The 12,901-nt window shown below is 39.0% G+C and overlaps 1 non-coding gene across 1 annotated transcript; it reads right to left on the reverse strand.

Annotated features, from left to right (window-relative positions):
- Positions 1 to 762: 762 nt before the first annotated feature.
- LOC143266201 (5.8S ribosomal RNA) lies at positions 763 to 917 on the reverse strand. The gene has a single exon (XR_013041280.1). It is a non-coding gene; the product is annotated as a 5.8S ribosomal RNA (ribosomal RNA).
- Positions 918 to 12,901: the final 11,984 nt, after the last annotated feature.

Here is a 12,901-nt window from a genome sequence, read left to right on the forward strand (position 1 = left end):
GTCTTCCGCTTCTAATCAACGACAACGAAGCGATCTGCGCTTGTTCATGTAAAAAGAACTTGGCGAAGCTACGATCTCGTAATAATTTAACAATTTTAACCGTGAGAGAGCTTCCGTCGCACGTGTATTTTTAACTTTTCTCCTAGTCGTACAAACTTTCGCACCGTCGAAAAAAAAATTCGACAATCATTTTAGACAACGTCGGGAGCGCGGGGAAACGCCGTAAACACGCTTTACTCTGTGGGCTTGCTTCCTTCAATTGGTGTCTAACAATTCTCTCGCAGGGTCTAAATATCCGTCTGTAGTTAGGTCTTTCTACTTGGGAGCGCTCTTTCACGGGTAGTCGTATATGGTCTCTTTTAGGGGTTCAACTAGAAACCACGCGTCGCGCAAGCCGAGATAAGCGCATTCCGCCGAGAAGATCCTAAAACAAGGAATTGCGAGATATATGAAAATGTTCTTCTGCCGCCTCTGGAAAAAATGAACACTAGCAAGGAGAGGGCGACACGGATGTTCCATGTAACATTCTCCACGTCAAACGCCGACGAAATGTCCCACTATCGCTCGTACGTCTTCGCCAATTTCGCAGGTTGTTTTCTCTCGCGTTCGACCATCGATCCCGCTCCGAAACGTTCGACTTTTCGGCGTTTATCAATTTCGTTTTATCTAGTCGAACGACGGCGGGAACGAAAAAAAATTCAGCAATGGAGAGAAAACCTTTTGCTGCTAAAGGCAAACGCAAGCAGTCTTTAGTTATACAAACGACCCTCAGCCAGACGTGATCCAGGAATTGTATCCGTGGACCGCAATGTGCGTTCGAAATGCCGATGTTCACATATCCTGCAGTTCACGCGTTGACGCGCAATTAGCTGCGTTCTTCATCAACCCACGAGCCAAGTGATCCACCGTTCAGAGTAATCGTATAAAAATTATCGTTCAAATTTAACAACACAACGTCTGAAAACCAGTATGTACGTAATTTAACCTGGTATATAAATTCGATCGATTGTCCATAGAATACTAACACCAATCCAAGCGCAAGATCGTGTGTCGGTATTCGGACGTCGTCTCGTCATCGCTCCGTTCACAGATTTACCCGAGCGAACAACGTGATTTAACGGTGATTAAGACGACACGATAACGTCCATGGACGGGTAAAGGACTGTATAAAACTACAGAACCGCCGATGAAACAACATTCTGTGGCGCATTTCTTTTTGTGCGGTGAATTTTCAGTCCGTTTCGGGTGATAAAGTCATTCAAAAACCGTGGAAAATACGAAACGCCCTGTCGCGCGTAACGCAGAGTCTCCTGTTCGCTGCTTACATATATTGGACGTCTTGGCGGTATCGCGAGATTCGATACGGACTCCAGGCCGGCGTCAGATCGGTCTACCAACGAAGGAGAGTACGCTATCATTTTCGCTTCTCAGCCGGCCCGTAAGCGATACGTTACCATATCGTTCGTCGTAAGCAGGCGGACTCGCCTGAAACTGCGACTTCGTTCGTCGAGCGGTTTCGTGGTTCGATTTCCATCGGCTACCCGGACACCCCCCGTGCGTGAGAGCCTCCATACCACACTCTAAATTTCGTCTCTCGTTTAACACGAAATAGAGAGATGCTAAAAAAGGGTGTTCCCTTTGTCCAAAGACAAAATTTATAGAGAGAAAGAAAATAAAATGGGAGTCTCTCACGAAGCGGGCGAAAAAAAAAACAAAAAATTTAACAATTTTTTTCGCAAACCCATGCATTTCGTTACCAAACGTCCCAAAATATTTCTTTATATTCTCTCTCGCGTTTTCACACGGGTCGATAGAGTACACAACACGAATCAAGAATAAAAATTATAGAAAGGAAAGCCCGATAAGAATATTTCGAGATATTTATAACCTTAACTACTCTTCTTACTTCTCCGAAATCTCTCGCTTTTCTGGTGCGTATCTATTTAACAATTTCGATTCTCTTCTCCCTTTAACTCAGACGTCGCACAGTGTGTCGTTTGGCCAATCTAGCGTGACAAAAATCCTGCTTCAACGAAATGTTGATTATTTTTCGTTTTATTGGTTTTTTATTAATCGAAAACATGATACTTCATTAAACATTAATTATTATATAAATTTGCTAAATTATTTAACAGTTAAATAAACATAACAATAAAATAAACATACAAAATCATTATACAAATTTTTCTATTATATTATACATTATTTATTCTATAAAACTATTATACAAAATCTTTATTATATTTTTTAAAACATGAATATACTTTTTAGTCAGCGTTGCTTTCGTGTGATACGTCTTCCGAGGAACTGGGATCAACTAATGGTTCTTCCAAGAATTGTTGTATTTCTATTATTATTTTTTTCCGGACAGTTTTTTGAGAAATTCGTAAATGTGAAATAAGCAGATCTGAAGAAATTAATAATCTGTTGAATAAATCCCTGTTAGTATCCATTTTTGAAGCTATTCCGTTTTAACGAGAAGGGCATGCGTCAGCGCGATATGTTTAAATAAAAATGATAGATGTCAGTGTTTGTCTGTAATGCCCTTTCAGGTTTATGTTGTTTATAAGTCTAGCTTTCGACACAAAAAGTGGGAACATTGTATAAAGTGGTATACTATGTTAAAAGTCTACCTATACTGTGAAATAGAATTTAAATTATATGCTAACATTTGAAAAAGAATAGAAGATTAATAAAATGCTATTTCAAAATATGACAAGTGAAGAAATCATTCTGAATGATAGAAGATAACACTACGTACACACAAATATTAATATTGGATACTGGTACAACACAACTGTAAAAAATCTCAAGCGCGAAAAAAGTGCTCGTAGAGGCAGTTGCGTCAAACTAGATTTTCAGATACTAGTAACAGATCATTACACATTGTTTTTTACATTAATATTGTTATTTTCTTATAAAATGGACATTTTACTATCGATACATAATGTCAGTGGACGTGTCTGTGCAAGTTGCAAAATTGATTTTTGTCCCGCTAGATTGGCCAAACGACACACTGTGCGTCGCAAGGAACGGGTACACCATGCACACGATCCATTCTACACAACGAACCTTCTGCCGGTAAAATACGCGACAGATTCATTTATGTATAGATATATTTTTATATGAGAATGTTCGTATTATTTTGCTTCGAGTTCAAGTTGAACATTCTTGTTACGACTTTTTGTATTTATCGGAAGGATCTGGCGGTATCCGTTAATAAGGGTAAACGACGTCCCGGGAGAGTCGAAACCTTTCTTATACGCTACGGAAAAAAGAGCCGAGAAGATAGAGAGGAAACTCTCGATATCTTTTCGTCAGTAAACTTTCGTTGTTTCTATTTACAGCGTACGACATGAAACGGCGTTGCTCTCTCTTTTTAACTTTATTTAACGTTCGCGCTCGTTCGTACGAAACGCGTCGGCGGATACGAAATACGGACGGGAGTATCGACGATGAGAGCCAAAGCGACCTCCTACACGTAACCGTAAATATCTCTCCGCATCACGACTGCCTTAACGACGAATTGTCATTTAACATTTTTCGTATCTGTTTTTTCGTTTGTTTGCTACTACCTCCAAAAATTTCTCTCTCTCAATCATCATTCGTGGCTCGTTTATACGCATTTTTGTTGTGTATGGCCAATATATTTTTGTTTATATACGCGAGGAGCTGCACTTTTCATCCTCATTTTTGCGTATCATGTGTTGTAGTCATATACTTTTGGCTGCTTTTCGGTTTTTGTCAAGCTTTTCTTTGGCACGTACTCTGTATATTATTATCATGTGTGTTCGTGTCTTGCGTATCATGTGTTTTAATGTCAAGAGCTCACGTAGTGATAGAGTTCTCTCTCTTTCAAACTTTGTAAGTTTGTTTAAATTTTCATTAATGATCCTTCCGCAGGTTCACCTACGGAAACCATGTTACGACTTTTACTTCCTCTAAATAATCAAGTTTGGTTATCTTTCCGGTAACATTGGCAATGTCTCGGCATTGCCGCGCACCAGTCCGAAGACCTCACTTAGTCATTCAATCGGCAGTAGCGACGGGCGGTGTGTAAAAAGGGCAGGGACGTAATCAATGCGAGCTTATGGCTCGCGTTTACTGGGAATTCCTTGTTCACGGGAATAATTTCAAGCTCCAATCCCTAGCACGAAGGAGGTTCAGAGGGTTACCCGGACCTCTCGGCCAGGGAAAACACGTTGATTCCTTCGGTGTAGCGCGTGTGCGGCCCAGAACATCTAAGGGCATCATAGACCTGTTATTGCTCAATCTCGTGCGACTAGAAGCCGCTTGTCCCTCTAGGAAGATTTGTTTGTACGTTGGTAGTAAAAACCTCACCGTCCCAAGCCAGGGGCCTTCGAGATACCATAATTTACGTCTATTTAACAGGCTAGAGTCTCGTTCGTTATCGGAATTAACTAGACAAATCGCTCCACCAACTAAGAACGGCCATGCACCACCACCCACCGAATCAAGAAAGAGCTATCAATCTGTCAATCCTTCCGGTGTCCGGGCCTGGTGAGGTTTCCCGTGTTGACTCAAATTAAGCCACAGGCTCTACTCCTGGTGGTGCCCTTCCGTCAATTCCTTTAAGTTTCAGCTTTGCAACCATACTTCCCCCGGAACCCAAAAGCTTTGGTTTTCCGGAAGCTGCCCGCCGAGTCATCGGAGGAACTTCGGCGGATCGCTAGCTGGCATCGTTTATGGTTAGAACCAGAGCGGTATTTGATCGCCTTCGAACCTCTAATTTTCGTTCTTGATTACTGAAAACATTTTTGGCAAATGCTTTCGCTTCTGTCCGTGTTGCGACGATCCAAGAATTTCACCTCTAACGTCGTAATACGAATGCCCCCATCTGTCCCTGTTAATCATTACTTCAGGGTTCCGAAAATCAATAAAATAGAACCGAGGTCCTATTCCATTATTCCATGCACAGAATATTAACGCGAAAATAGCCTGCTTTAAGCACTCTAATTTGTTCAAAATAGACGTACCGGCCCACCTCGATACTCAGCGAAGAGTACCGCGATGGGATATTTAACTTGGGCCGCAACTCCGAAGAGAAGCTAAACCCACCGGTAGGATGTATCGCATAATACCAGTTAAACACCGCGAGCGATGAACCGGCACTGCGACACACAGATTCAACTAGGAGCTTTTTAACCGCAACAACTTTAACACTATTCCTACCGCGACCGGTCAAATGACCGTTTTCAAAATTTCGATTAGAATTTCCTGTATAAAACGTAATTGAAACGCCTTCAAACTTCATGACTTTTCCTGAAACATGCATATAATTCTTTTTTCAATATTCACTTATTTTTTTATTGTTTATTTTCTGAGAAATATTTGTAGTCTGTCTTACGTACCACGACCGGTCATTTGACCGGTAGTACGATTTATACATTTTTGTAATAGTTTCTCTCTAAGACTCAATGCCAAAACTATAAAGTCGTTACAAACGAAAGGTAATGTAGTTGTGGCACGATTTTATCCGAGAAGTGCCTTCCAGAAAATGGTTTTCGGCACTTCCAAGTGTTTACAGTTCTCGCTCGACTATCGGGTTAGCGGTGTTTATTTGCTTGATTGATATCCGATGTGGTCCAGATCCTCGAATGTTCTTACGCCATCTTATCTACTATGACGTAAAATATATAAACTTATAACTGAAGGAAATGTATAGACGTCTTCTCACGAATTCAAATCAGTATAGTCTTGCGACACGAACAGAGTGCATCGAAACGTAAAAGTCACAAAGAGCATACTTGGCAGTCTTTTATTATTATTTTGTTATATTTTATACCGTATTACGTGTTATAAGTGCAATTTTCAAAATAGTGAACAAAACTAACAATACGTCGAAGTAAGTTTCACATTTTATCTTTTATTCATTTTTTTATCTGTTTTGATTTACATTTTCATATTTTAGTGTTTATTTTCTCCGCTGAATATTTACCCCAAAATGTCAAGACGTTTGAGGAGTGCGAATGTATTATTAGAGAGAATAAATGATATCGATGCAGAATGTTCTGGAGATGATCAGGAAATTCTGGATATGGAAAATGACAATACGGAAAATTATGATCCATTTGAAACCGACTCGAACACCGATGAGAACGAAGAGAATACTTCGAGCGTACGTAGACGACGAAAGAGAAGGAGATTTTTAGTTAGTTCCGATAGTGAGAATGAGGAAGAGGCAAGCGAAATTGCGATGGACGGAACTGTTTGGCAGGAAGTAAAAATAGGGTCTAATCCTGGAAGAGCACCTGGTCATAATATTTTTAGGAAAACATCAGGCCCTGCTGGGTACAGTAAACGTAATATTATGAAAGGCGAAGTTAGGACGGCATTTTCTGTGATAATTGATAAGAATATAATCGAACTTATAAGAAAGTGCACAGAGGCAGAGGCATTTAGAGTGTTGGGATATAAATGGGAACTGTCTACTGCTAAGTTATATGCATTTTTTGCAATTCTGTATGCACGCGGCGCATATGAGGCGAAGAATATAGATGTAGCTCTTCTATGGAATAAAAAGTGGGGCCCGCCTTTTTTCTCAAATACTATGAGTAGACATGACTTTACGGAGATTATGAGATTTATTCGATTTGACGACAGAAATCAACGAAGCCAACGGTTACAAACCGATAAATTCGGTATGATTTCCGAAGTTTGGAACAAGTTTATTGACAACAGTCAAAATTGTTATAAACCAGGACCACATATTACTATTGACGAACAATTGTTTCCAACGAAAGCAAGGTGTAGATTCACTCAATACATGCCCAATAAACCGGACAAATTTGGTATCAAATTTTGGTTGGCATCCGATGTACGTAGCAAATATATAATAAACGGCTTTCCATATTTGGGAAAAGATGAAAGTAGAGAACCCTCAGTTCCTCTTGGAGAGTTTGTCACTATGAAATTAGTAGAACCGTATGTAGGATGTGGAAGAAATATAACCACAGACAACTTTTTTACAAGCCTACCTTTAGCAACAAAACTTTTAGCAAAAAAAACTACGATTGTTGGGACAATTAGAGCAAATAGGAAAGAGCTACCAAGATCGGCAAAACTGAAAAACGACGACGTGGCACTTTTCTCAACCAAACTCTATCGCTCAAATAATTGTATGTTGACAATTTACAAAGCCAAAACAAGAAAGAAAGTTCTAATTCTCAGTTCAATGCACAACTCCGTACAAGTTGAAAAAAATGACACCCGAACACCGGAGACAATTCAATTGTATAATAGCACCAAATTTGGCGTAGATGTGACCGATCAAATGGCCAGAAAGTGTTCGGTAAAATCTAAATCTCGGAGATGGCCTTTGCAAGTATTTTTTAATATCTTAGATTTAGCCGGGATAAATGCATGGGTGTTATATAAAGAAACTACGGGAGAAGAAATTACAAGACAGGAATTTCTATTCCAATTGGCAGAGGAACTTGCCATCGAATACCAACAAGAGCTCGGCAAAGAAAATCAACCAGTACCCATCGCAAGTACAAATACACGTTCCCGTGAACGGAAAACATGTCAGATAAGGTTTTGTAAAGATAATAAGACGAACAAAATCTGTTTAAAATGTAAAAAGTACGTATGTGGAAAATGTACAGTTGAGAAGCCCATTTGTAAAAAATGCGACGAAAAAGAATAAAATGTAGATTATGTACTCTTGAATAAAAGAAAATACATTTTTATACTGGTAAACTGGCTATTGGTCTGCATTCAATATTGAAAAATATAAGTTGTGAAAGACCGGTCATTTGACCGGCCGCGGTAGGAATAGGTATACGTGAAGTGTCGGTAGGAATAGTGTTAATATACGCTATTGGAGCTGGAGTTACCGCGGCAGCTGACACCAGACTTGCCCTCCAATGGATCCTCGTTAAAGGATTTAAAGTGTACTCATTCCGATTACGGGACCTCGGATGTGGCCCGTATCGTTATTTTTCGTCACTACCTTCCCGTGCCGGCAGTGGGTAATTTGCGCGCTTGCTGCCTTCCTTGGATGTGGTAGCCGTTTCTCAGGCTCCCTCTCCGGAATCGAAACCCCGATTCCCCGTTACCCGTTACAACCATGGTAGGCGTAGAACCTTCCATCGACAGTTGACAAGGCAGACATTTGAAAGATCCGTCGTCGGTGCTAGAAGACGCTCGTATTAAACCTCCACAATATCGATGTTCTTTCGCCTTTTTCATAAATACCATTTTTGCAATGAACCAATATCAGTTTAAAAGTTCCCTTTTTATTTGGTTCACATGTTTTCAGTTATATTAAATTTTTCGTTCCTCGAAACTCTCTCTCTTTGTTATTTTATTTAAGAAACATCGACAAGGTTAGCGCGTACAGTGGCGAGCTGAACGTATCGTGATAGCGCGCACAACGAACATGTGTAACATCCCGGGAAAAGTTTTTTTTATATGGCAGTCCTATGTTCAATTTCATTACCCACCAATAGTTTAGTTACCGACAATAATAAACTGTTACCGACGGTACATTATATATTAGTTATCCTGTGTATTTAGCTTTGACAGTCGGTAATCATTAGATATATATATATATATCAATATTCTTTATTTTAATAATTGTTTTATGTTTCTAATTTAAAAAGAGTAATATGTTTCATTAAATTAATCAAATGTTAAGTTAATTTATTTAAAACAAGTTAATGTATTATTTTATAGGCTATTGTAATAAATGTATTCCGCAATGCTATGTGCCTACGTGCCGCGAAGCTAGCCCCGAATTTCCTGGAATTCTCGCGTAGTCTTAGAGAAGGATAGAAATACATTTTACAATTGCGATATTATTAATTATCAAAAACTATTAGCTAAACAAATCAGTTACTACATATCAAGCGTACTAATATTATGTTATCCAGAATTAAAGTCAAACGTTAGTTTATTGCAACATATGTTGTAAATTATAATATTATTCAATGGAATGTTCTAGAAGCATCCTATGCTTATACATTCAGCTCCGATCCGTATAGAAGTCGTGCACAGCGTATAGAAAGAGATAGAAAATGCAATTTCATTAAAACACTATTAAATTACTATTTTTATATCAGAAATGTAAACCATAATGTAGAATGCGATATTTATAATGTAATTAAACCGTTCGTTTGTACAATTAATGTCTAATTACGAATTTATAAGACAATTATATTTTTCGACGTTATGGGGGTTTTCCGAGAATTCGCCAGGCTGGCGAGTATAAAAGGCCGAGCGGAGCTCGCCAAAATCGCAGAACAGTTTTCGAAGTCGAGCCAGCTAGAAGTCTTCAGATAAGTATAACCGGAACAGTTTTCGCTGTGAAGAGCCGCAACGATTCTTAATACTTGACTGGTAAAGCGGGTATACGCCATTTGGATACTTGGTCGTGGGTCGTTCTAGTAGCTAGCTAACGCAGGCTCCCCATTCAAACGGTCTCGTATCTGAAACTCCTTTAGGAGAGTGCTATACTTGGCGCCAAGAAAGGCTAAGATATCGAAAGGATAGCTCTCAGCTACTCATATTTGATTTTACATCGGATTGCTAACGCGCCATCAGATTCTCGGAGCTCGCTCTGGGTCGTTTCGTAGCTAGCTAACGCAGGCTCCCCATTTGAGCGGCTTGGTCTCTGAAGCCCGTGTCTTTTGGGTGGCAGTTCAGCAATTACGATTTTATATTAGAATCAATTGATTTGCTACCCTGTCAACTTATACTGTTCACCCTTTTCCTGTATCGTTGGGTCGTTCTAGTAGCTAGCTAACGCAGGCTCCCCAATTAAGCGATCTGGTTTTGGCTGTCAGTGTTCGTTTTGACGAAAAGGGTCATGTACAATTAGTTGTCGAGTCAGACTAAAAGAGTAACTGTTCCGAGGTAAAGTTCATTAGAATCAAACAAATCTTGGAATTTTGAATTAGTAAAAGAATATTGTTCTGTCATCAGCGTAATTTCCGTAGTCGACTACACCGCGTTAGGTATCAGATAAAATCATTAATCTGTCTAACTTTGCGAAAGCGTATTTAGGTACACTTAGAGAATCACACTTAGGTCGTGTTCCTCGCTGCGGTAGACTATCAAGCGCTAGTATTAATAATTTCGTAAAAGACTTTTCATTATATAAATTATAAACGTATTAATCAATATAAACTTTGTAATTGCGATAGCGTTCGAGACGAGAACTGAATAATATAGAATATCGAATTCAATTAATTATATAAAAGCGAAGTTAGCTTCATCCGAAAACAGACTTAGGTACGATCTAATATAAAGTATTACCTAGCGAGAGTCATTTAGTTAGATTCATAATTATCTATTACGTATTGCTTAATTTGCCAAGTTCTGTTATTTCTATTATTAATATTATATCAAGTCTATTCTAGTTTCTTTAATCAAACCAGTATACTTTTCATATTTTGTTATTTGTTACTTGTTATTTGTTAAATTCATCATCTTCGTTATTTTATTGAATAAACCTAATTGTTGAAAGATTTTGACCTGTGGATTTCAATCCTTAACCGCACACCACACGAATCCCACAATCTATATTCGCGAAATCGAGTCGTTTAGAGGTAAAAGCCGCTCTTTACCTTTTAGCGCTTGTAACTAACTAAACTTAGGTTCCAGAGTCGTTACACGTTTTTAATAACGAAAAAATAAATTTGGTGACAGCGGTGGGATACGTGGTAGGAGAACTTTTCTCTGCGGAGGCCAAAATCTTTCATCTCTGAAATAAAAGATAAACGCGTAATAAAGCATACAAGTAGAAGACGATCTAGTTAAAGAGAATAGGAAAAATTAATAAATAATACATACATATATTAATTAATTAACTATAGTAGCTTAGATTTTGTAATCCAAAATGGAAAGGGAATTAGAAGCCCAGGAAAGCAGTTCAGAAACTCAGGAAGAGAGAATTACTCCTCCTTCTCCTCAGATTAACATTCGAGATGCCGCGGATATTGTGCCACCGTTTGATGGTCACAATATTCCTTTATATCAATTCATGAAAAGTTGTATAAATGCGAAAGGTATTATTTCCCCTTATGCCGAATACGGTCTGGTACAATTAATCAAAAATAAATTATTCGGTCAGGCGTCTAGAGTAATTGCGAGCGGTGATTATAATACTGTTAGTGAATTAATTACTGTTTTGAAATCGCGTTTCGCACCATTATACACTTCTTACCAATTATATGGAGATCTTTCTAAAATGGCACAAATGCCAAACGAGGCGGTTGTAGATTACGGTAGTCGCGTATCAAGCCTCTTATCACAAATTAAAAATTGTAATGAAATGGAACAACCACAGTTAGCGCCGCAATATAATAAAACCGCCGAAAGTAATGCTATTAGAACATTCATGACGGGTTTAAGACCAGAAGTTTATAATAGACTGCGACACCACGAATACATATTTCTCGACGATGCAATTAGCGCGACGATTCTTGCCGAAGCAGAACTTAGGGAGAGCCAGGTCCGATTGAAAATGGCAGATGAGTATGCTCGCGTTAGTAATCATAAGCGCCCCAATTATATGTCAGGATCCCAGCAAACCGCGACGGTACAATGGCAACAAAAATACTGTCTTCATTGCGAAAGATTAGGGCACCGAACCTCAGATTGTCGTAGATTTAACCAACACGGAAGACCCGCGAGAACAACCAACCTAGAACTACCACAACCACAGCACATAGTACCACGCACTGCACCAAGTCCAAATAATCAAGTAGCCAGTCCAATCACTATTCTCAGAAGGCCCCCAGTAGCCAGGTCTCCCCCTCCTACCTGTACGTTCTGTGGAAATATTGGCCACACAATCACACAATGTAGGAAGAAGGCTTATCAAGACAAAAGAGCCGAACAAGCTTATCAGGATAAGAGAGCCGAACAGGTGCGTAGTAGTACAAACCTCATAGTCCCCACTAAGATTATTAAAAAGCCCCCTAGTATTGAAGCAAAAAATAAGATTTTCCAAAGCGGGTCAGCCTTATTCATGATAGATACAGGGTCAGACCTAAATTTAATTAAAGAAACATCATTAGTATATCCCACTCAAATCTATACCGACGTCTGTCTGCAACTAAGCGGAATAACAAAAGGAAAAATTTCTACAACAGGGTACATCAAAGTGAAGATATTCGACCACGAGACCATATTGCATATCGCCGAAACCTTACCAATAGAACAAGACGGAATCCTCGGAAACGAATTCTTTCAAAGTACAGAAGCAGTTATTAATTACCCTAAAGCGATTGTAATCACCAAGGACTTCACCATACCATTTGAAGAACCAGTTATTCACATAAAACCTAAGGAGAGAAACGTAATACCAATCAGGGTCCTAAATAGTCATGTCAGCACTGGATACGTCCCAAAGTTAGATATAAATCCCAATTTGCATCTCGGTAACGCTATAGTCACTAATAGAAAGGGAGTAGCTTTTATTTACGCAATTAACGTTTCTTCCGAAGAGATAAAAATTCCCATGCCTGAGGTAGAGTTACAGCCTTTCGAAGAATCACCCGTAGAAAACTTACAAACTCCGGATACATTTAGGATACAAAACTTACTTAAACTATTGAGATTAGATCATTTAAATGACGAAGAAAGGGCTAGCATTGAAAAACTAATAAAACGACACGCGGATAGGTTTAATCTACCGGGAGAAGATTTAGCAGCAACGGATAAAGTATATCATAGGATTATTACCACCGACGACGTACCAATTAACGTAAAACAGTACAGATATCCACAAAGTCAAAAAGAGGAAATCAACAGGCAGATTGACGAGCTTCTCGAAAAAGGGATTATTGAACAATCAACTTCACCTTATAATTCCCCTTTATGGATCGTACCAAAGAAAGAAGATTCTCAGGGCAAAAAGAGGTGGCGATTA

This window comes from Megachile rotundata, unplaced genomic scaffold (genome assembly GCF_050947335.1).
Source record: "Megachile rotundata isolate GNS110a unplaced genomic scaffold, iyMegRotu1 scaffold0089, whole genome shotgun sequence".
Lineage (NCBI taxonomy): Eukaryota > Metazoa > Arthropoda > Insecta > Hymenoptera > Megachilidae > Megachile > Megachile rotundata.